Source organism: Mustelus asterias, chromosome 8 (genome assembly GCF_964213995.1).
Source record: "Mustelus asterias chromosome 8, sMusAst1.hap1.1, whole genome shotgun sequence".
Lineage (NCBI taxonomy): Eukaryota > Metazoa > Chordata > Chondrichthyes > Carcharhiniformes > Triakidae > Mustelus > Mustelus asterias.
The window spans coordinates 8228653-8253850 of record NC_135808.1 but is presented as its reverse complement, the minus strand read 5'-3'; the positions used below and the strand labels follow the sequence as shown (position 1 = coordinate 8253850).

The following is a 25198-nucleotide window of genomic DNA, read 5'->3' as shown; positions in this document are numbered from 1 at the left end:
AATGTATATTCTGCTGATTAATGGATTCTAGCTACTGAACGTTTGAACTCCAATCATCATTTCTGCAGCCCTCGCATTTTGACTGAGGTGAACAAATACATTATATATATATATAACAAATATACTTAATATTCATAAAATACACGTAATATACACTCACCAACTTTTACAGATACACCATAGAAAGCATCTTCTCTGGTTGTATCTGGTATGGCTCCTGCTCTGTCCAAGACTGCAAGAAACTACAAAAGGTGGTGAATGTAGCCCAATCCATCACACAAAGCCTCCCATCCATTGACAAATTTTATCCCCATCAATCCCCCATCCCCTTCCTTTTATTCGCTTCACATCCTTCAGGTTAACCCAAAAATGTAGCCCAGTCCATCACTCAAACCAACCTCCCATCCATTGACTCTGTCTACACCTCCCGCTGCCTCGGAAAAGCAGCCAGCATAATTAAGGACCTCACTCATCCCGGACATTGTCTCTCCCACCTTCTTCTGTTGGGAAAAAGATGCAAAAGTCTGAGGTCACGTACCAACCCACACAAGAACAGCTTCTTCCCTGCTGCCATTAGACTTTTGAATCCTGTTAGAATTCTCCCCTACGGATTCTATGAACGGTATACTTTGTCTGTATAGCGTGCCAGAAACAATATTTTTCACTGTATACTAATACATGTGACAATAATAAATCAAATCAAATTAAATTAAGTGTAAGAATTCAAAGGGAAAGTAAGTAATTAAGCAAGTAAGTCACAAAGTAAGGATCCGTCAAAATAAATAAGGAAATCCACCAAATAGTTGTTTATTACCTGAATCCCCAAGTGAGAATTTGAATGGACCTACCTGGCATTAAGTTGATCTTTCTTTACACCCTAGCTATGACTGTAACACTATATTCTGCACTCTTTCCTTTCCTTCTCTATGAGTAGTATGATTTGTCTGTATAACACGCAAAAAACAAACCTTTTCACTGTATACTAATACATGTGACAATAATAAATCAAATCAAAATGTTAAAATGCATTGCTTAATATTTCAATGTATAGATACTAAATGCTTTAAAAATCATATCTCATTAATTTTAATACTGTTATTGGATTCACATATAAGCAAACCACTAACATTATCTTGTTAGGTAAAAATCATTTTAACCTTTTCCCTCCAAGCTATTTCTAAAAACTAAAAACCTGCCTGAGGATCTGCTAGCTGACTCAAAATTCCCTTCCACAGCCTTACTTGCCCATAACTTCATTGTTTTGCTTCTGGCTGGGCTATGAGCGATATTTCCTCTCTCGCTTCAACTGCCCTGTGCCCAGTTAAAAACTAAACTCGAAAGGTCTGTGCCAGTGAATTCCATAGATTCACCACCCTCTGGGTGAAGACATTTCTCCTCACCTCAGTCCTAAAATGTTTACCTCTTATCCTCAAACTATGACCCCCTAGTTCTGGACTCCCCCACCAGCGGGAACATCCTTTCTGAATCTACCCTGTCTATTCCTTTTAGAATTCTCCCCTATGAGCTCTATGAATGGTATGCTTTGTCTGTACAGCGTGCAGGAAACAATACTTTTCACTGTATCCCAATACATGTGACAATTATAAATCAAATCAAATCAAATTAAATTACATATAAGAATTCGAAGGGAAAGTAAGTAATTAAGTGAGCGGTATGGCGGCACAGTGCTGAGCACTGCTACCTCACAGCACCAGAGACTCGGGTTCGATTCCCGGCTTGGGTCACTGTCTGTCTGTGCAGAGTTTGCATGTTCTCCCCGTATCTGCGTGGATTTCCTCCGGGTGCTCCGGTTTCCTCCCACAGTCCAAAGATGTGTGGGTTAGGTGGATTGGGCCATGCTAAATTGCCCCTTAGTGTCAGGGGATTAGCAGGGTAAATATGTGGGCACAGCCCTCACAATGTACCGAAAAAAAGAGTCCAGGCGCTTCAGAAACCCATCAGCAATCTTACAGGTTGGCACGGTGGCACAATGTTTAGCAGTGCTGTCTCACAGCACCGGAGACCCAGGTTCAATTCCCAGCTTGAGTCACTGTGCGGAGTTTGCACAATCTCCCCATATCTGCGTGGGCATCCTCTGGGTGCTCTGGTTTCCTCCCACAGTCCGAAAGACGTGCTGGTTAGGCGCATCAGCCATGCTAAATTCTCCCTCAGTGTACCCGAACAGGCGCCGGAGTGTGGCGACTATGGGATTTTCACAATAACTTCATTGCAGGGTTAATGGAGGCCTACTTGTAACACGAATAAATAAGCTTTCTTTGTTTTGAGGTTTAGTTTTCAGAGCTGATATTGAAGCTTACGTGCCAATGTTCGGGCAAGGTTAATAGAAACCTTTAAGGTGTGCTTATTTCTTATCAATAACTTCCAATTTGTTCAGAAGGGAGTTCACCGCGCTTGTGTTTGCAATCTGGCTTTGACTTCTGTTAAAATATAGAATCCCTACAGTACAGAAGGAGGCCATTCGGCCCATCAAGCCCCTCCCCGACCACAATCTCACCCAGGCCCTATCCCCGTAACCCCACTTATTTACTCTGCCAATCCCCCGACACTCAGTGACAATTTAGCACGGCCAATCCACCAAACCAGCACACCCTGTTTCTGTAGTGTAGTGGTTATCACATTCGCCTCACACGCGAAAGGTCCCCGGTTCAAAACTGGGCAGGAACACTGTTGGATCTTTCTCATTAAGTGTGAGCAAAGTCTGCATGATTTAAGTTCTTTCCTCAACATTATTGGGATGGCACGGTGGTTAGCATTGCTGCCTCACGGTGCCAAAGACCCGGGTTCGATTCCCAGCTCGGGTCACTGACTGCACGTTCTCCTCGTGTCTGCGTGGGTTTCCTCCGGGTGCTCCTGTTTCGACGCACAGTCCAAAGATGTGCGGGTTAGGTGGATTGGCCAAGCTAAATTGCCCCTTAGTGTCAGGGGGATTAGGTAGGGTAAATGCAGGGGGTTATGGGGATAAGGCCTGGGTGGGATTGTGATCAGTGCAGACCCGATGGGCTGAATGGCCTCCTTCTGCACTGTAGGGATTCTATGATCTTTGGACTGTGGGAGGAAACCGGAGCACCCGGAGGAAAACCACACAAACACGGGGGGGGAATGCGCAAAATCCACCTTGATGGTCACCCAGAATTGAACCTGGGTCTCTGGCTCCATGAGGCAGCAGTGCTAACCATTGTGCCACAATGACGCCCATGCTCTGCGCTTGAGTTTACTCTAAGTAATTGTGAAACTAATTCTCTTGTATCAACGCTATATTATTTGACACTTTCCCCTTCGTAATGCACATGTGTCACTCAGAATTTAGAATTCTTCAGGCTGAGGGTGGACCCAGAGCAACTGTGTAAGCTGGCGGAGAAATGTGGATCAGTTAACCAGCAGCGGAGGGCTGTTGTAGGCAGGTGTCCGAGGCAGAGGACGGGGAGCGGGGTCAGGGAGGTCCCAATCGAAGGATCCCGGTCAGGAGTCAGGGACAGGATGAGGTTCCGATTTATTTTAAAAGGGAGGAGCAGAACAAGAGGCTCCAGGGATGAATAGGGCTGCAATTGGCAGACCTTAAGTGAAAGTGTTGTATCAGAGTCTACTTACTGCACCAATAAAGAGGGAGCAGCAGAGCAAGAGGCTCCAGTATCGGAGTCTATTTATTGGTTCAATAAAAAGTGAAGTTAAAGTTTATTTATTAGTGTCACAAGTAAGGCTTACATTAACACTGCAATTCTACTGTGAAAATCCCCTAGTTGTCACACTCTGGTGCCGGTTCGGGTACACTGAGGGGGGATTTAGCATGACCAATGCACCTAACCAGCACGTCTTTCAGACTGTGGGAGGAAACAGGAGGAAATCCACGCAGACACTGGGAGAATGTGCAAACTCCACATAGACAGTCACCCAAGGAATTGAACCCAGGTCCCTGATGCTGTGAGACAGCAGTGCTAACCACTGTGCCACCATGCCTCCCTGAATGATGACCATGAAACCATTGTCGATTGTCGGAATAACCCATCTGGTTCACTAATGTCCTTTAGGGAAATAAATCAGCCGTCCTTACCCGGTCTGGCCTACATGTCGCTCCAGAGCCACAGCAATGTGGTTGACTCTTAAATTCACTCAGAAATGGTCTAGCCATCTATTCAATTCAAGGACAATTAGGGATGGGCAGTAAATGTTGGCCCAGCCAGTGTTGCTCACACCCCAAGAATGAATTAATTAAAATCTGATGCATTTCAACTGCAGTGTTCAAAGTAACAGGATGATCCAACATTATCAGCTTTTGGGAAAGGTAAGACTGGGAATCCAAAAGTGTGCACAACTCACTGATCTTTTGCGATTGTGATGTGTTTGAGAACAGCACGATGGCACTGTTGCCTCACAGCACCAGGGATCCGGGTTCAATTCCCAGCTTGGGTCACTGTCTGTGCAGAGTCTGCACGTTCTCTCCATGCTGGCGTGGGTTTCCTCCGGGTGCTCCGGTTTCCTCCCACAGCCTCAAAGACGTGCTGGTTAGGGTGCATGGGCCATGCTAAATTGTCCCTCAGTGTACCCGAACAGGCGCTGGAGTGTGGCAACTAGAGGAGTTTCACAGTAAATTCATTGCAGTGTTAATATAAGCCTACTTATAACATGAATAAATAAATAAACTTTGAGACAATATTGAACCACAGGAACAATAGTAAACCATCTCCTAGGAGGCACAATCACAAATAACAAGCTGTCATAAACTCTCTGAATGATTTGCAACCCTTGATAAACAAACTGATCTCATAAAGGGCGAGTTTCAGATTTAATAACAAACACAATTGTAGAAATCACCCCAGAAATCTGACCATTAAAGCTACATTTGGCCTTTCCTCACAGAACAGACTGTAGATTCTGATGATAAAGCTGCTTCCGTTTTACTTTTATTCAGAAAAAAAGGTGAGATCATAGAAAATAATCCCAAACTACCGGAATAAAGCTCAGTATCGCGTGTGATGAAAAGAAGGGGTAACCTTATTCCTCAGCCAACATCACCAGAACAGATGATCTGGTTAATATTCTTTTGATCTGATTTGATTTATTATAGTCACATCATAGAATCATAGAATCATAGAATCCCACAGTGCAGAAGGAGGCCATTCGGCCCATCAAGTCTGCACCAACCACAATCGCACTCTGACCCTATCCCCATAACCCCATGCATTTACCCTAGCTAGTCTATTGGGATACAGTGAAAAGTATTGTTTCTTGCGCGCTATACAGACAAAGCATACTGTTCACAGACTACATAGGGGAGAAGGAAAGGAGAGAGTGCAGAATGTAGTGTTACAGCCATAGCTCGGGTGTAGAGAAAGATCAACTTAATGCAAGGTAGGTCCATTCAAACGTCTGATGGCAGCAGGGAAGAAGCTGTTCTTGAGTTGGTTGGTACGTGACCTCAGACATTTGTATATTTTTCCCGATGGAAGAAAGTGGAAGAGAGAATGTCCGGGGTGCGTGGGATCTTTGATTATGCTGGCTGCTTTTCTGAGGCAGCGGGAAGTGTAGACAGAGTCAATGGATGGGAGGCTGGTTTGTGTGATGGACTGGGCTTCGTTCACAACCCTTTGTAGTTTCTCGCGGTGTTGGTCAGAGCAGGAGCCATACCAAACTGTGGTACATGCGGAACGGGTGCTTTCTATGGTGCATCTGTAAATGTTGGTGAGAGTCATAGTGGGCATGCAGAACTTCCTTAAGCTCCTGAGAAAGTAGAGGCGTTGGTGGGCTTTCTTCACTATAGCTTATTTTTTAAACAGTGGGAATCGATTTTTAGAAGTGTGGGGTGATTGTAGAAGGGGGGAGGATGAAGGAAACTGTTTTGGAGACCCACACAGACACGCAGAGAATATACAAACTCCACACAGACAGCGACCCAAGCCGGGAATCAAACCCGGGTCCCTGGTGAGGCAGCAGTGCTAACCACTGTGCCAACCACCTAGTCTCTGGGTGACTATTCCAATAACACTGCCACTCTGTTACCGCACCCACTAAATACACTTGTCACATGACAAAAACAGCTAGTGTTTCTCTCTCTCTCCACAGAGATTAGCTGCTGTGTGGAGTATTCCCAGCATTTCCTGTTGCTGTTTCGGAACTTTTCCATTGTCTTTAAGCTGAGCGAAATGGTTTGAAAGATGCTGCGGGTTAGAACATTGTCTGCTCACTGCTTCCCTGACAAACATGGGATAAGATTGGTGTGAAGGGGGGAGGGGGGGAGAGACAGGGAAAGTGCTCTGGATTCACCCGTTCAATTTGTTCCAATGTCCCGTCGGCTCCATGGGAAACATCAGGCGCTGGAGCTCAAGCTCTGAGCGGGAAAGTCGCTGTTCACCTTTTTACTGTAGATTTCGCAGAGTGTCCCTCACAGCTCGCCACGCCGCCAGTACGGCCTGGTGTTGGGGATCAGCGCGGTGGATTCTCACTGCGGCTTTGTACTGATTCTCCCTCCGTCTCACCGCCTGATTCGCCCAATACAGTAGCTGAACGAGTTTACACCGGAACTTCTGGTTGGAGACAAACTTTCTCACCTTCTGTAAAGTCTCCACGTACCCAATGCGCTCATTCCACACGCTCCACATATCATATCGATCATCGCTCCAACTCTGCACTCGCCGACTCTCCTTCTCCCAGCGCTGTCCGATTCCCCGGTATCCCGGGATCTGGTCCAACACCCAGAAGAAGATTTGGAAGAATTCCCTCTCATCATTAACCGTGGCCCCTTGGAACTGAGCAAGCTCGTTTAAATCCTCTTGGATCATAGGAGCTGGCGGTTCATTCCCAGTGAGAAAGTTGCTGATCAGACTGAGCAACCCTCCCATGGTGTTTGGTTCTGCCTCTCACTTCAAACCTTTCAGTAAACACCGGAGTCTCCTCGCTTCTGGACCCAGTGGAGAATCCGCTGGAGTTTATATTGAATCAGGAAATAGCTGTTGGTTTCGGTTTCCCCAAGCTTTCCACTGAATTAGGATGTGGCCCTGATGCGCATTATCACACACGAGGCTTGATGCTCAGGAATTAAAGGCTTTTATTTGCTGTAACAAGGCAGCTACTAATTATATACAGATCCCAGACTGAGGGGTCCCAGACAGAGCAGTGACCTTTATACCTCTCCCAGGAGGCGGAGCCCGACTGGGATGTACCACAATAACTATAATACAAGGTGTAACAGCCCAACCCTAACCCCAACAGCAACAAGTAGAACAACCCATCCCTAACCCCAACAGCAACATATATACATACTTGTAGTACTGGCCAGACCCTGGCTCAGTACTATCTAGTGGGAACCAACGATGGTTCACCACATTCACCCCTCCTTTGAAGACAAAGGCCGGCGGGGTACAAAAAAAACAGAATAATTTGTCATCAGTCTATAAGTTCAGACGGTCAGGGGGACCGCACCGTCGTTGTGACCTCCTCAATACCGGCGGTGACACCGGAGTAGGCACTTGCAGTGGCGTTCTCCCCAAGGCGATGTCCAACTGTTCCTCCACAGACTCACGGGCCGGTTGACCCTGAGGTGATGGTATTCCATGGAGTTCCGACACGCCCTGAAGTGGCGACCATCCTCTGGACTCAGGCAAGCTGTACACGGGAGTAAAAGGGTTAAGTAATGGTCCCGATGCTGCCCGCGCCGTGTCCGGAGGGGAGACAAGAGTTATGGGGTTTGTAACAGGGGGTATGGGAGTCACAGGGGTTTCCACGTCCCCTGATGGCGCCAGGTCTCGGATCGAGACTGTGTCCTCTCGCCCATCAGGGTATGCCACATAGGCATACTGAGGGTTGGCGTGGAGGAGATGGACCTGTTCGACCAACGGGTCGGACTTGCGGGCCCCAACATGTCGCCACAGGAGGACAGGTCCTGAGTATGTCAACCAAGACGGTAATGAGGTCCCAGAGGAAGACTTCCGAGGGAATGAAAACATCCTCTCATGGGGAGTAGCGTTGGTTGCCGTACACAGGAGTGAGCGTATGGAATGGAGTGCATCAGGGAGCACCTCTTGCCAACGGGAGACTGGAAGGCTTTTTGACTTCAACGCCAGTAAGACGGCCTTCCAGACTGTAGCATTCTCACATTCCACCTGTCCGTTACCCCTAGGGTTGTAGCTCATGGTTCTACTAGAGGCAATCCCGTATGAGAGCAGGTATTGCCTCAAGTCATCGCTCATGAACGACGAGCCCCTGTCGCTGTGAATGTAGCTGGGGTACCCGAACAGGGTAAAAAGATCACGGAATGCCTTGATAACCGTGGCAGCGGATGTATCAGAGCAGGGAATAACAAAAGGGAATCTAGAGTACTCGTCAATGATGTTGAGGAAGTACACATTCCGATGTGTTGAGGGAAGGGGGCCCTTAAAATCAACACTCAGTCTCTCGAAGGGACGAGTGGCCTTGACTAATTGTGCCCGGTCAGATCGGTAAAAGTGCGGTTTGCATTCCGCACATACCCGACAGCTTCTTGTTATGGACCTGACGTCCTCCACCGAGTAGGGCAGATTGCGGGCTTTTATAAAGTGGTCGTGCCGAGTGACCCCAGGATGGCATAGGTCATTATGGAGAGCCTGCAAACGGTCCTCCTGTATACTGGCGCATGTTCCACGCGAGAGGGCATCCGAGGGCTCATTGAGTTTCCCTGGATGTTACATGATGTCATAGTTATAGGTGGAGAGTTCAATTCTCCACCGCAAGATCTTGTCATTCTTGATCTTGCCCCTCAAGCGTGTTATTAAACATGAACGCCACGGACCGCTGGTCCGTGATCAGGGTGAACCGTTTTCCCGCCAAGTAATGGCGCCAGTGCCTGACGGCCTCCACAATGACCTGGGCCTCCTTTTCCACCGCTGAATGCCGAATTTCGGGGCCTTGGAGGGTGCGGGAAAAAAAGGCGACGGGCCTGCCCGCCTGGTTAAGTGTGGCGGCCAGGGCGAAATCAGATGCATCGCTCTCCACCTGAAAGGGGATGGACTCATCAACAGCGTGCATCGTAGCTTTCGCGATGTCGGCTTTTAATTTATCAAAGGCCAATCGGGCCTCTGGTGTTAGGGGAAAAGAAGTGGACTTAATGAGCGGACGGGCTTTGTCCGCGTAATTGGGAACACACTGTGCATAATAAGAGAAGAAGCCTAAGCATCTTCTCAGTGCTTTTGCACTAGTGGGCAGGGAAAGTTCAGAGAGGTCTAGGATCAGGGCCAATGACCCCGTTTTCCACCACGTATCCAAGGATGGCTAAACGGCGCGTACGAAACACACACTTCTCCCTGGTGTAGGTCAGGTTCAGGCGAGATGCAGTGCGTCGGAAATTCAGGAGATTTGTGTCGTGGTCCTGCTGGTCATGGCCGCAGATGGTGACGTTATCCAGGTACGGGAAGGTAGCCCGCAGCCCGTTCTGGTCCACCATTCGGTCCATAGCACGCTGGAAGACCGAGACCCCATTGGTGACACCAAAGGGAACCCTGGGAAAGTGATACAAGCGACCATCCGCCTCAAAAGCCGTGTATTGTCGGTCCTCTGGGCGAATGGGGAGTTGGTGGTAGGCAGACTTGAGGTCTATGGTGGAGAACACCCGGTACTGCGCAATCTGATTGACCATGTCAGATATGCGCGGGAGGGGATACGCATCCAGCTGCGTGTATCTATTAATGGTCTGACTATAGTCAATGACCATCCGGGGTTTGTTCCCACTCTTGACCACCACGACCTGCGCTCTCCACGGACTAGCCTTTCCTTGAGGAGCCGCTGAACTTCAGATCGAATGAAGATCCGATCCTCAGTGCTGTAATGCCTACTCTTAGTCGCAATGGGCTTGCAGCCTGGCACAAGATTCTGGAACAGGGAGGATGTGGTGATCTTCAGCGTCGAGAGGCTACGGGCAATTTGGAGGCTGCTGTTCTCCCACTGAAAGTGAAGGGAGTGGCCCACCGTACTGTAGGGTTACACTCCTCAAGTGGACCATGAAGTTTAGTCCGAGAAGTATTGGCGCACAAAGGTGCGGCAACACCAGGAGCTTGAAACGCTCGTAAACTGTGCCTTGCACCGTTAAAGTTACCACGCAACTCCCTAGCACGGTGACAGACTGGGACCTTGATGCCATAGAAATTGTCTGTTTGACAGGTTGAATCCGGAGTCCACACCGCTTCACAGCGTCTGGGTGGATAAAACTCTCAGTGCTCCCGCTGTCAAACAGACAATAAATCAAGTGGTCGTTTACCTGAATGTCCATCAGAGACTTGTCAAGTCTATGAGGCTTGGCCTGGTCCAGGATGATCGACGCCACCGTTGGTTCATGAGCGCCACTGCAGGCAGCTGAAATCGACGAGGATGACCCCTGCTGGTCGTTCGCGGTCGGTGCCGACCAACATGGCCGGTCCCATAGGTCGCACGTGGGTGATGGCGCCAAACTCAGCGAACCCTGGTGGTCACACATCTCCGACTCCATCGACCGTAATGGCGTCGTCCTGGCCTCGCACGTGGACGAAACCCTCAACGATGTCGACGACGAAGAACTGGGCTCTGAGGAATCACAGGCCGCACTGCTGTTCCGAGAAGCAGATTTAGATCGGCACACTTTCGAATAGTGCCCCTTCTTACCGCAGGCGGAGCACAACACAGCTTTAGCAGGACACCGTTGCCGAGTATGCTTCGCTCCCCCACAGAAGTAACACCGCGGGCCGCCCGGAGCTGCTGCCATCGTCTGGCCCGAGTGTGAGCACGCCATTACGCAGCATTTCGAACCCGAGGGACGAGGAGGGATTGGCGACTGCTCCTGCCACGTTGTCTCCACGTGGTCTTCAGGATACAATACTTGGCTTTTGGAGGCCGTCTCCAGCATCTCCGCTAGTTTTATTGCCTGAGTGAGGTCAAGGTTACCTTTCTCCAGTAGTTTGAGTCGGATGTACGATGATCCGACTCCCGCCACAAACGCATCTCGAGCGAGGTCGTTCATATTCTGCTCTGCCGACACTGCTTTGCAGTTACAGCCCCTGGCTAGCTGTAGGAGCTCGTTCGCGTATTCCTCCATCGTTTCGCCGGACTGCCGTCGTTGAGTGGCTAAGAGGTAACGAGCGTGTATTTCGTTGGGCGGTTTAATATAACAAGAAGCTCGAGGGCCTTTGTGTAGTCGGTGGCCGCACGGATCGCGAGGTAGACGGTGTCGCTTACCCTTGCATGGAGGACCCGGAGTCTGTCATCATCTGTGGTGACCGCTGCGGAGGCTGCCAGGTAGTCCTCAAAACATTTCAACTAGTGGTCAAAGATGTTAGAGGCGCCCACCGCACGTGGATCTAGTGTAAGGCGTTCAGGCTTCAGTATCTGCTCCATACTCTTTTTTTTTCTTCGACGAGAGTTTATTTACAGCAAATAAAATTGATGCGCGTTATCACACACGAGGCTTGATGCTCAGGAAATAAAGGCTTTTATTTGCTGTAACAAGGCAGCTACTAATTATATACACAATCCCAGACTGAGGGGTCCCAGACAGAGCAGTGACCTTTATACCTCTCCCAGGAGGCGGAGCCCAACTGGGATGTACCACAATAACTATAATACAAGGTGTAACAGCCCAACCCTAACCCCAACAGCAACAAGTAGAACAACCCATCCCTAACCCCAACAGCAACATATATACATACTTGTAGTACTGGCCAGACCCTGGCTCAGTACTATCTAGTGGGAACCAACGATGGTTCACCACAGGCCCGCACCCTCTCTAGATTCAAACACTCCCTAACCTGTTAAAACACTCAACCTGAACTGAACCATAGAATTGATGAATATCTCACAGCAGAGGAGGAGGCCTTTCGGTCCGCCCTGTCGATGCTAGCTCTATGCGAGTGCATTTTGAAGTCGGAAATTATACCTCTATAGGCTGATATGAGTCAAAAATACAGTCAGGCTTTATTTTCATAAGCTTATGGGAGAACTTGACCCCTTGAAAGCGGAAGCCAAAGTTCTCACTGAACACAAGAAACGTGGATATTTATACATCAGGGTTCCCAATACAAGTCATGAAGCAAAGCCCAGTTAACAGTCCTTGATCGTAAATTATAGTTCCTTTAACAGCTTCTGATAGTCTTTGGATCATGGTTAGAAACCATCTGGTATCCTTGGGTCATAAAGCACAATTCTTCTGGTCGTTGCAGTCAAGGTGTCATCTCTGGTCCCCTGCTCTTCCCGCAGCGTTTCCTTTGAAGTGACTGAGTGACTGAGTGCAACTGTCCCAGTGGGAGTCCTCCTTCAAACGGCCATTCTCGCACTCTACCATTTGGTGGCTGCTTCCTCTGCTTAAATCACAGACAAGCCTCCAGGAAAGCCTCCTAACATCTATATTCAACTGTCTGTTTTATCAGAATGATATAAACAAGCGAGAGAACCATGAACAAATGGCTTATACTAAAGTAAAAGATGAAAGACATGAACAAATGGCTTATGCTACTACCAGGAGCAATATAAAAAAGGGATGACTAGCCACAAGTAAACGATATGTTTATGATACATTCCAGATACAAAGTTCAACCTTTTAGGCACAAAATACATTGAGTACAAAAAAAACATTAACCCTTTCCCTTCTTCAATCCCCCCTTTGGTCAGAGGCCAAGTGCAAACATGGCCCCATGACCAACTCAGAGCCAAATGTTACCAATACATATGGGCCTACCTCCTTCATCAGGAAGTCTGTCCCTTCTGCCTGTACACTTGCACTCGGCATAATTCGGGCTGTTACCGTTTTACAACAAGCGTTCAATAATGCCATACAAATACAACATGCGATGACAATTCATACAATTAACCTGTGCATCAGATATGATTCCCACGACCTGAACCATTGCCCCAGCGATCCCAAAGAACAAAGAACAAAGAACAATACAGCACAGGAACAGGCCCTTCGGCCCTCCAAGCCCGCGCCGCTCCCCGGTCCAGGAATGAATCCTGAATCCAGGATCCCCGCCCAATTTTCCAGCCTATCTACATACCAATATCCTATCCACCGAGCTGTCCCTCACAGCTACGATGCTTTGTTCATTACAACCTATTAACTCACCCCCACCCCCCCATTCCAGACCATGTGATCTCCAGGGAGAGGCGAAAACCCAGAGTGAAAAACCCCAGGGCCAATATGGGGAAAAAAAAATCTGGGAAATTCCTCTCCGACCCCCTGAGGCGATCGAAACGAGTCCAGGAGATCACAATGGCCCTGAACGGAAAATGCTTCCCAACCCTAGTAATTTCCACTTCCACGAACATCATAGAATTAAGCCTTAAAACGAGAAACAAGGAACAATTAGCCCGCGCCGCTCCCCGGTCCAAACTAGACCACTCTTTTGTATCCCTCCATTCCCACTCCGTTCATATAGCTGTCTAGATAAGTCTTAAACGTTCCCAGTGTGTCCGCCTCCACCACCTTGCCCGGCAACACATTCCAGGCCCCCACGACCCTCTGTGTAAAATATGTCCTTCTGATATCTGTGTTAAACCTCCCCCCCTTCACCTTGAACCTATGACCCCTCGTGAATGTCACCACCGACCCGGGGAAAAGCTTCCCACCGTTCACCCTATCTATGCCTTTCATAATTTTATACACCTCTATTAAGTCTCCCCTCATCCTCCGTCTTTCCAAGGAGAACAAACCCAGTTTCCCCAATCTCTCCTCATAACCAAGCCCCTCCATACCAGGCAACATCCTGGTAAACCTCCTCTGTACTCTCTCCAAAGCCTCCACGTCCTTCTGGTAGTGTGGCGACCAGAACTGGACGCAGTATTCCAAATGCGGCCGAACCAACGTTCTATACATCTGCAACATCAGACCCCAACTTTTATACTCTATGCCCCGTCCTATAAAGGCAAGCATGCCATATGCCTTCTTCACCACCTTCTCCACCTGTGACGTCACCTTCAAAGATCTGTGGACTTGCACACCCAGGTCCCTCTGCATCTCTACACCCTTTATGGTTCTTCCATTTATCGTGTAGCTCCTCCCTACATTATTCCCACCAAAATGCATCACTTCGCATTTATCAGGATTGAACTCCATCTGCCATTTCCTTGCCCAAATTTCCAGCCTATCTATATCCTTCTGTAGCCTCTGACTATGTTCCTCACTGTCTGCAAGTCCTGCCAGTTTTGTGTCGTCCGCAAACTTACTGATCACCCCAGTTACTCCTTCTTCCAGATCATTTATGTAAATCACAAACAGCAGAGGTCCCAATACAGAGCCCTGCGGAACACCACTAGTCACAGGCCTCCAGCCGGAAAAAGACCCTTCCACTACCACCCTCTGTCTTCTATGACCAAGCCAGTTCTCCACCCATCTAGCCACCTCCCCCTTTATCCCATGGGATCCAACCTTTTTCACTAGCCTACCATGAGGGACTTTGTCAAACGCTTTACTAAAGTCCATATAGACAACATCCACGGCCCTTCCTTCGTCAACCATTTTGGTCACTTCTTCAAAAAACACCACCAGGTTAGTGAGGCATGACCTCCCTCTCACAAAACCATGTTGACTATCGTTAATGAGTTTATTCCTTTCTAAATGTGCATACATCCTATCTTTAAGAATCTTCTCCAACAACTTCCCCACCACGGACGTCAAGCTCACCGGCCTATAATTACCCGGGTTATCCTTCCTACCCTTCTTAAATAACGGGACCACATTGGCTATCCTCCAATCCTCTGGGACCTCACCTGTGTCCAGTGACGAGACAAAGATTTGCGTCAGAGGCCCAACGATTTCACCTCTCGTCTCCCTGAGCAGCCTTGGATAGATTCCATCAGGCCCTGGGGATTTGTCAGTCTTTATATTCTCTAACAAACCTAACACTTCCTCCTTTGTAATGGAGATTTTCTCCAACGGTTCAACACTCCCCTCCGAGACACTCCCAGTCAACACATCCCTCTCCTTTGTGAATACCGACGCAAAGTATTCATTTAGGATCTCCCCTACCTCTTTGGGCTCCAAGCATAAGTCCCCACTTTTGTCCCTGAGAGGTCCGATTTTTTCCCTAACAACCCTTTTGTTCCTAACGTATGAATAAAATGCATTGGGATTCTCCTTAATCCTGTCTGCCAAGAACATTTCGTGACCCCTTTTTGCTCTTCTAATTCCCCGTTTGAGTATTTTCCTACTTTCAATGTACTCCTCCAGAGCTCCCTCTGTTTTTAGCTGCTTGGACCTAACATACGCCTCTCTTTTCCTTTTGACCAGTCCCTCAATTTCCCTGGTTATCCACGGTTCTCTAATCCTACCCTTCCTATCCTTCTTTTTTACAGGCACATGCTTGTCCTGTAGCCCTAACAACCGTTCCTTAAAAGACTGCCACATACCAGATGTGGATTTACCCTCAAACAGCCTCTCCCAATCAAGAGCTGCCAATTTCTGCCTGATCCCAATAAAGTTAGCCTTCCCCCAATCCAACACCTTACCCTTGGGACACCACTCATCCTTTTCCATCACTATCCTAAAGCTAACAGAATTGTGGTCACTATTTGCCACATGTTCCCCAACCAAAACTTTGAAGACCTGACCGGGCTCATTCCCCAGTACCAGGTCCAGTATAGCCCCCTCTCTAGTCGGGCTGTCCACATATTGTTCCAACGAACCCTCCTGTACACATTTTACAAATTCCTCCCCATCCAGAGTCCCTGCCCTCAGCGATTTCCAGTCTATACCAGGGAAATTGAAGTCTCCCACTACAACAACCCTATATTTCCTGCACCTATCCAGTATCTCCTGACATATCCATTCTTCCACTTCCCTTGGGCTGTTGGGGGGCCTGTAGTACACCCCCAACATAGTGACTGCGCCTTTCCTGTTTCTAAGCTCCACCCAGAGTGACTCGCTACACGACTCCTCTGAATTGTCCTCCCTCTGCACCGCTGTAATATGCTCTCCAACCAATACCGCTACTCCCCCACCTCTTTTGGCCCCTCGTCTGTCTCGCCTAAAACACTTGTACCCTGGAATATTCAGCTGCCAGTCTTGTCCCTCTTTCAACCAAGTCTCTGTCACCGCAACCACATCCAAATTCCTCGTGCGCATTAAGGCCCCAAGTTCGTCTGTTTTACCTGCTACGCTCCTTGCATTGAAGTATAAGCACTCCAGACCCCCAGGCTCAGTGAGGTCGTCCTCCCCCAGAGTGCTCTTCTTCTTTGCCAGCCTTGTCCCAGCCCCAAGCTCGTCCCCAGCCACCACACTTATAGACCTAATAGTTTGATCCCCACCCCCCTGCCATACTAGTTTAAACCCCCCCGAACTGCACTAGCAAAGCTCCCAGCCAGGATATTTGTGCCCTTCCAACTTAGTTGTGACCCCTCCCTCTTGTACAGGTGCCATCCTCTCCTGAAAACCTCCCATTGGTCTATGAACATAAAGCCCTCCCTCCTGGACCAGTCCTTTAGCCAGGCATTCATTTGAACCAACTCCCTATTCTTAGCCTCACTGGCACGAGGCATTGGGAGCAGCCCAGAGATGGCCACCCTAGTGACCCTACTTTTTAATCTATTTCCCAACTCCCTGAATTGCTCTCTTAGGACCCCCCTACTCTTCCTATCTACGTCATTTCCACCAATGTGTATAATGACGTCCGTTTCTTTATCTTCCCCTTTTAATATGCCTCTTATCCGCTCGGAGACATCCGTGACCCCAGCACCAGGTAGGCAGACTACCATCCTGGAGTCCCGTTCGCCCCCACAGAATCGCCTGTCTGTGCCTCTGACTGACGCATCCCCCACCACTATCGCTCTCCTAACCCCTTTCTTGCCTTTCCGGGCCACAGAGCCTGACTGTGTGCCAGTGACTTGGTCACTGTGTCTTACCCCTGGAGAGGCACACTCCTCCACACTATCTAAAACAATGTACCTGTTTTGGAGAGGGACAACCACAGGTGACCCCTCTTCTAACTGTCCACTCCCCTCCCCACTCACACCTGTCACCAAGCCCTTCCTATTTTGAGACACCTCTGGAGTCCTCCCTTGTACTTTACCCTTCTGCCCTTTACTCCTCCTAACTGTGACCCACGTGTCATTCTCCCGATGCCCCGGTGTAACTAGTTGCCTATAACTGCTGTCAATTTTTCTCCCATTTTCCCTGACTAGGCTAAGGTCAGCGATCTGCAGCTCCAGTTCCCTAACACGGTCCCTCAAGAGCTGCAGTTCCACGCACCTGGTACATATGTGAACCTCTGGGAAGCTAGGTGTTTGCAGGAACTCCCACATCGGAAGCACTGAACTGGCCGATCACTCATACATCCCGGAGGGTTATAATTATGATATTGGCTCCCTTCACCTTGTATTGTCATAGCCACTCGTTTGATATGATCTGCCAAACGAGTTATATTTTCCGAATCATCCAGGATATACGTGCAGCATTCAGATTCAATTATAGCGCACGTTCCTCCCTGGAAAGCCAACACATAATCAAGTGTCAATCGGTTCTATAAAGCAACAGTCCGGATAGCTACAACTTCAGTTGATATTTCAGAGATGGCTGTGCTCACCTCCTCGAACCTGTCTCTAGTTTCATTTGCAATTCTCTCCAAGGTCGAGGCCATATGCATAAGTTCCTAAGCTGCTTTTGCTGTCCCATAAAGTGGGAAAGCTATCATAAAGAATCATTCTGTCTCAGTAACGGTGAATATAGGGTACCACATATACTAAATAACACGATCCTACCCAATCCCAAGGAAGCCATGGGTCGGCATTGTTTCCACAGATACAACAGGGACCATTATATGCAGTCATGCTGCTCATATAAGTAGAGGAGAGGCTGACCAGGACATCAGCAGTAGGGCAATGGATTGTAATCTGTTGCGCCAAAGCCCAGGCATCACTGGTGACATTAATCTGCTAGGTACAGTAGCTACGGCCAATAAGTATGGTTCCGTTTCTTACCAAGCAGATAGATCCTCCCTTGTTGGTTTTTCACAACATGCCTGATGGGGTTTTTTAAATGTCACTTTCCTTGTCCCATCTTGGGTTCCATTCTGATTCGAAATCCCCTCTACTATTCCCGGAGTTGACAAAGGGATAGGGAATAAAGGACTTTCCCCCCTTTCCTTCGTGCATGGGAATATGTGAGCAGACCCAACACTTGCTCAAAATTTTGACTGCAATACATACAAGTGAGACATATACATGAAAGTGTTCATGTGATAGGGTCGGATGTTAGAGGATTGGTACAACGATTGCTTGGATCGACCAAATCTCGTGTTGATGTACACATCCTCCCGAGCCCTCTGCTGTTGCCGGGTACAGATCCATCCCGGTCCCTCAGCTAAACACCAAAAATTCCAGTTACACCACATTACATGCATGGGAGACCCCAATCACCTCGCCCCTCCAACAAAGTTAGCAACATGGCACGGTTAAGGAATCCCAAGCAGCGGTCCCTACGGGTTACCTCCCAGGGACTTATTCCATGTGTCAGAAGGTTACAATAGACAGAGCCATCGTTACATGCTTGCGATGCTCTATCCTCAAGTCTACACAATTCCATCTATACTTCCCCTCCGTAACTAGCAGGGCAAGGGTCGTGAGAAGCAGCAAGAAAATCATCCTATCACTTAACTAATAACCCGCGTGACCGTTATACAATGGTCCAAAGGCTATACCGCCCGCGCGCCACTGCCCGCGAACCCGGTCAGCTTGCTTGGAGGTCAACCGTCTCGCGTATCTGTGAATTAAGCACACTACACAATTTTAACTTTATAGGGGCCCTCCCATTGAGGGGCGAACCCAGGTTTGTCAAGTAATGCTTTTACTTGGACGCAACTTCCCGCCCGTCAGGGAGCATTTCAAGCTCTCTCTCTCTCTGTGTCTCTTTGTTCCGGATTGTCTTTTACCAATTTGCGCAAGCCTTTAAGTTGGGTGCTTAGTTCCAAAATATATCTCCTGAATTCATCTTTTAGTGAACCTACATCATCACCCATTCTGTCATTAATTCATAAGGGGTTAATCCGGTTGTCCGGTTTGTGGTTATTCTTAATCTCATCAGTATAGTGGGCAATATCTCTGTCCACAATTTCCCGATATCTGTATGGCTTTAGCTAGTACATTATACATTTAACTACACACCCCCCTTCCATAGAAAGCTTAGTGTGAATTAAATAACACTTTAAACTGGTTTTTGGCTGCAATCGGACATCCATTCATTTGTATATAATCTCATCAAAAAACATCGCATTCCCCATTAAAATCACATACCATACAGCTCCAATCTTTATATAATGTACCCCGACATTATCTCTAGTTTAATCATTTGTATGGCGAGGAAAACAGGAAGCTCCTACAGAATTATGTTTTATCAACACACAACATATAATATATAACTATATTATACAAAATTGGTGAAGGCTTTTCAGAATTTGATTTTATTTCCGGGTCGATATAGCAGTGCTATACTGTATAATAAAAATAATCAAGCGGCAGTTGTATCATACTTTATACACCATAACTGTGATATCCAAACCCCTTTAATCCAATCCGTTTCCAATTTAAACCAAGCTCCAGATCAAACCCCCCCCGCACTCGAGGAAAACAACAGGCGCCAAATCAAAACCAAAGTAGGTACAATACATACTAGTTAATTAATCAGAAACATTTTGGTTTGATTTTAACTGGCTAGATTTTAAGCTTGACAGTGCTCAATATTTGGCAAACTTTGAACAATAGATAGCACATAAAATTCCAACGGCAGTACATAATTTTAACCAGTTACAGAACATTAAACTATCAGACATTTGTAAGGGCAATTTGCATTGGCAACTAAGATTTAATTGATTAATCTCCTCCTGGAACGTGAAATAAGCAGAATTACAATTCATTTCACTTAACTTAAAATATTTTAAACTGACTCATAGACAGTACATTTACCTCATTCTTTTGTTCTTGCTTATCTACTTTTCCATAAAATTACTTAATTTCTTCTCTCAATTTCTCAACTAACTCTCTCATAATCTTCACTTTAAGACAAAGGAGAGAGCACATGGTTCCCTCCAAGGTTTAAATCCTTTCTTAACAAAATTCAAACACAGGTTTATTCAAAATTCAAATTGGCTATTTCCAACTTCAAATTATGTACTTTGATTTTGAAACTTCAATTTATCTTCTAATTTTATTCAAACTCTGTATCAAACCCACAGTTGTAACATCACATCAAAACAAACAACTCTGTTAAACACACACAGACACACATGGAAGCTTCCACCACTCATTCAAACTTAACATCTTAAACTGAGATGTAAGTAAAACATTTAAAAGAATACAGAACTTGGATTAAGACAGTCACTTTTATTCTTCTTTCTTCCAAACTGAAATTAAAACTCAAAACAGAAGTAAATGCAAGAAATCTTATCACTTTAATCTTTAACAGTCTTAACACCTTCCCAGCACTCCTGAGGCTAAACTAAGGTCATTTATTACCCGCAATAAACACTCCACAAGAACAAAGGTTTCAACAATTCCTGCTCTCAATTTAATACAACAACAACCACCTACATTCGACTAGAAACCACATCACACAAACACACTGAAATACAAAAACTAAGATCTCTCCTATCCACCTCCAGGTATGCCATTAGCCCATTCTACCAACTCATCATAGTTCGGGGTACTGAGAATTCCCATTTCAAGGAGTTTTTGGTGAACACTAAAGAATTCATCCTTAAAAGCCTGGATGAACGCTCGATCCCCTCTACCTGGGTTTCCTTGTCCAGAGCACTCCTGATGTACCTGGGACAACCATCCCCCACATTCAGAAGCTCCTTTTAGCTGTTTCGTTGTGGTCATTCTGCTCCAGTTAGTGGGAGCATTCCCTAATACTCTCAGAATTTCTACTTTAAACTGGGCGACTATCTCTGATGTTAGGGCGACTACATGTGTCCACCGTCCCCCACTATAATCCTGTGCTGGAGGAGCGGCGGGTCCACCTGCTACCTGCCTCCACTTACCCGCTGGACAGGCTGCCCTGACCAGCTGGTGTACGTCTCTCAGGTGTAATTGGTGTCCTACCCAGATTGTGTCTAATTCTTCCCAGAATTTAGTGTTTGCGCTTCTAGTTTGTAATTTACCCAGGGAAGCCATTATCTGCTGCCTCTCACCCAGGGTGAAAGGTTCATAATTTACTTTTGGCTGTGTACCTGTTCCCCCTCGGGTTACTGGCACTAAGTTGTGTTCTAGGACATTCCATTCCTCTGGAAGAGTGTTTAGTTCCTGTTGTATGGACTCATAAGGAGGTAGAGGAATGGTTTCCCCTCTCCATAGCTTTTCTTCTAATACTTGGTTTTGTTTCTCCAGTTCCCTTACTCTGCATTCTAACTCACTAATCCTTTCTTTATCCTCACTCCACTTTTGAGTAGAGGCAACGACTTGCTCAATTAGTCCAGCTAACTGATGTATTAACAATACTCCTATTTTCTTTGTCATGTTTCTCTTTTCTTTACCCAACCACTTATGCTGTTGGCCCAGAGGGTAGGATAAGTTCCACCCCCCTTTTCTCATCTGTTTAATGAATTTGTTCCTCTCAGTCATACACTCATTTATCAGGGATTCCGAAAGTCCCCACTGTCCTTGTACTTGTGATCCCGCCATAATACAGATAAGTTTTATACTCACCACTTGGAGCCTTCTATTCTCCCTTCTCACTCTCCCACTCCTAGGTCGCTCTTATCAGAGTCCGGTGTTACCTGTCAGGGGCGATCAAATCCCTCCGTACCACCGCTTACACTATTAAGCTTACACTATTCCAGTGATCACTCAGACAGTTTCTCTCTCACACAAACAGTTTCTTTCTCACTCACGTCTGAACATCACATCTCAGGCAACTTTTCTCCAGTCTTTACACTCACTTGAGAATCCATAACAGACAAATGCCTCCTTGTCCGTATGTGTTCAGCTCAGATGTCTTTCACTCTCACACACACTCACCACATATGCTCAGCCCACTGTAGTTTGACTGACCCTATTAGGTTCAGAACTCTATTCCAGTGCACAGGTTGTGGCCATTCAACCTGGGCCTGCAAACAGAGTCCCACAAACAGATCCGGGGTTTTTTGTCCCGGCTTTCGGCACCAAAACTGAAGTCGGAAATTATACCTCTATAGGCTGATATGAGTCAAAAATACAGTCAGGCTTTATTTTCATAAGCTTATGGGAGAACTTGACCCCTTGAAAGCGGAAGCCAAAGTTCTCACTGAACACAAGAAACGTGGATATTTATACATCAGGGTTCCCAATACAAGTCATGAAGCAAAGCCCAGTTAACAGTCCTTGATCGTAAATTATAGTTCCTTTAACAGCTTCTGATAGTCTTTGGATCATGGTTAGAAACCATCTGGTATCCTTGGGTCATAAAGCACAATTCTTCTGGTCGTTGCAGTCAAGGTGTCATCTCTGGTCCCCTGCTCTTCCCGCAGCGTTTCCTTTGAAGTGACTGAGTGACTGAGTGCAACTGTCCCAGTTGGAGTCCTCCTTCAAACGGCCATTCTCGCACTCTACCATTTGGTGGCTGCTTCCTCTGCTTAAATCACAGACAAGCCTCCAGGAAAGCCTCCTAACATCTATATTCAACTGTCTGTTTTATCAGAATGATATAAACAAGCGAGAGAACCATGAACAAATGGCTTATACTAAAGTAAAAGATGAAAGACATGAACAAATGGCTTATGCTACTACCAGGAGCAATATAAAAAAGGGATGACTAGCCACAAGTAAACGATATGTTTATGATACATTCCAGATACAAAGTTCAACCTTTTAGGCACAAAATACATTGAGTACAAAAAAAACATTAACCCTTTCCCTTCTTCAATTTCCACTGGGACCACTCCCCTCCTTGGCAATAAACCTGGACAATTCTTTGTTCAGAAACTTGTCCAATCCCCTTCTGGAATGGATTCTCCCACCTCATCCGCACTTGCGATTTTTAGGTCCCGATACAGCGCATTCCAGATCCCAACCACTGAGAGTTTAAAAAATAATTACAAAGTTTATTTCTTATTGTCACAACTCGGCTTACATTAACACTGCAATGAAGTTACTGTGAAAATCCCCTAGTCGCCACACTCCGGCGTCTGTTTGGGTACACTGAGGGAGAATTTAGCACGGCCAGTTCACCGAACCAGCGCATCTTTCGGACTGTGGGAGGAAACCGGAGCACCCGGAAGAAATCCACGCAGACACGGGGAGAATGTGCAAACTCCACACAGACAGTGACCCGAGCATGGAACCCGGGTCCCTGGCACTGTGAAGCAGCAGTGCTACCCACTGTGCCACTGCGTAGCCACATCTGTGGGGAGAGAGGGAGACCTGAGCTGTTTTTGTAATGTGTCAAGTGTATTTAGTGGGTGCGGTAACAGAGGGCAGTGTTACTGGAATAATCACCCAGAAACCGGGAGGGTGGCACGGTGGCACAGTGGTTAGCACTGCTGCCTCACAGCGCCAGGGACCCAGCTCTGAGCGGGGAAGGTCGCTTTTCACCTTTTTATAGTACATTTTGCAGAGTGTCCCTCACAGCTCGCCACGGCACCAGTACGGCTTGGTCTCAGGGATCAGCTTGCTGGGTTCTCACTGCGGCTTTGTACTGAATCTCCCTCCGTCTCACCATCAAAGACTCAGATCTTTCAGTTAAAACTGGACAGAGTACAAACAACCTCAGGTCAACTGTTAATATTTGGTTCTTGTCAAAACCTTTCAACTCCTTTCAAAGTGCCTTTGAAAATTTTTTATATTGCCAACATCAGATTAAGATCAGTGGGCACTGTTCATGTTGCGAACTTTGAGATAATAGGGCAAAGTTTCCCCTTCCGCCCACCATGGGAATCGTAGCAGGCGAGGTGGCGGACCATGGAAAGGTCTGTTGACCTCGGGTGGAAGTTTCTGGTTTCGGGCCGAGCGTGGCCAGTAAATCCCACTCAATTTGTACCTATGATGAAACCTTTAAGTCCCTGTGCTTTTATCATATGTGTTCATGGGGTATGAGGGTCATTGGGTGGGCCAACGTTTATTGCTCAGAGGGCAGTTAAGTGTCAACTACATCACTGTGGATCTGGAGTCATATATAGGTCGAACCAAGTAAGGACGGCAGATCCCCTTCCCTGAAGGACATTAGTGAACCAGATGGGCTCACCATTGGCCAGTTTCAGTAACTGGCTGTGTTTACACCGGAACTTCCCATCCAAGACAAACTCTCGCACCCTCTGTAAAGTCTCCACATACCCAATGCGCTCATTCCACACGCTCCACATTTCATATCCATCCACCTGGAGGTCCTGCACTCGCTCTCCCAGCATTGTAGGATCCCACAGTATCCCTGGATCTGGTCCAACACCCAGAAGATTTGGAAGAATTCCCTCTCATTATTAACTCTAGATCCTCTGACTATTAAACCTGGCCTCTGATCCCCAGTGAGAAAGTTGATGATCAGACTGTACAACCCTCTCAGTCCAAAACTCCAAACCCTTCAGTAAACACCGGAGTCTCCTCGCTTCTGGACCCGGTGGTGAATCCGCTGGAGTTTAGACTGAAGCTGGAAGCACTGATGGTTTCATTTTTCTCAGGGAAACGGTTTCAAGGCCCTCCCCCTTTCCAATGTATCAGTGACAGTCTCTCCTGCTGCACCCTTCCATCTGAAGTTAATGGTTAGAGTATTGGAGGAGACCATTCATGTATCGTTTTACAGACAGGAGGTGATTGCATTAGAGAGGATTCAGAGGAGATTTGCCAGAATGTTGGCAGGACTGGAAAATTGCAGCCACGAGGAAAGATTGTAAACGCTATATTCTGCGCCCTCTCTCCCCTACGTACTCTATGAATTGTATGTTATGTCTGGAGAGTGTGCAAGAAACAAGACTTTTCACTGTATCTAAATACATGTGTTGTGGGAAAAATCCACTAGTAGTCAGACTTCGAGATTCAGAAAATGCAATTTATTTAACGGAGCTCCGTGGAGACAAGGCACAAGTCAGTAGTAGACCTTCTCTCGGTAAAATGTCAGGAGCGGTCCATCTTTGTACTCTTTACACAATGGATGGACCGGTGATTTGAACATTATCGCATCATTTTAGGCAGGTACAAACAGATATAGACATTTAACATAGTATTGTTCTTATGAATGGGTACATTTCCTTATGTCTGTATCTATCAATGGTTAGTTTCGGCTCATTCAGGTGTTAATTGG

At 46.9% G+C, this 25198-nt stretch overlaps 1 non-coding gene across 1 annotated transcript; it reads left to right on the top strand.

Annotated features, from left to right (window-relative positions):
* The first annotated feature begins 2612 nt into the window (after positions 1-2612).
* On the top strand, positions 2613-2685 carry trnav-cac (transfer RNA valine (anticodon CAC)). Its single transcript has one exon. It is a non-coding gene; the product is annotated as a tRNA-Val (tRNA).
* The last annotated feature ends 22513 nt before the right edge of the window (positions 2686-25198 follow it).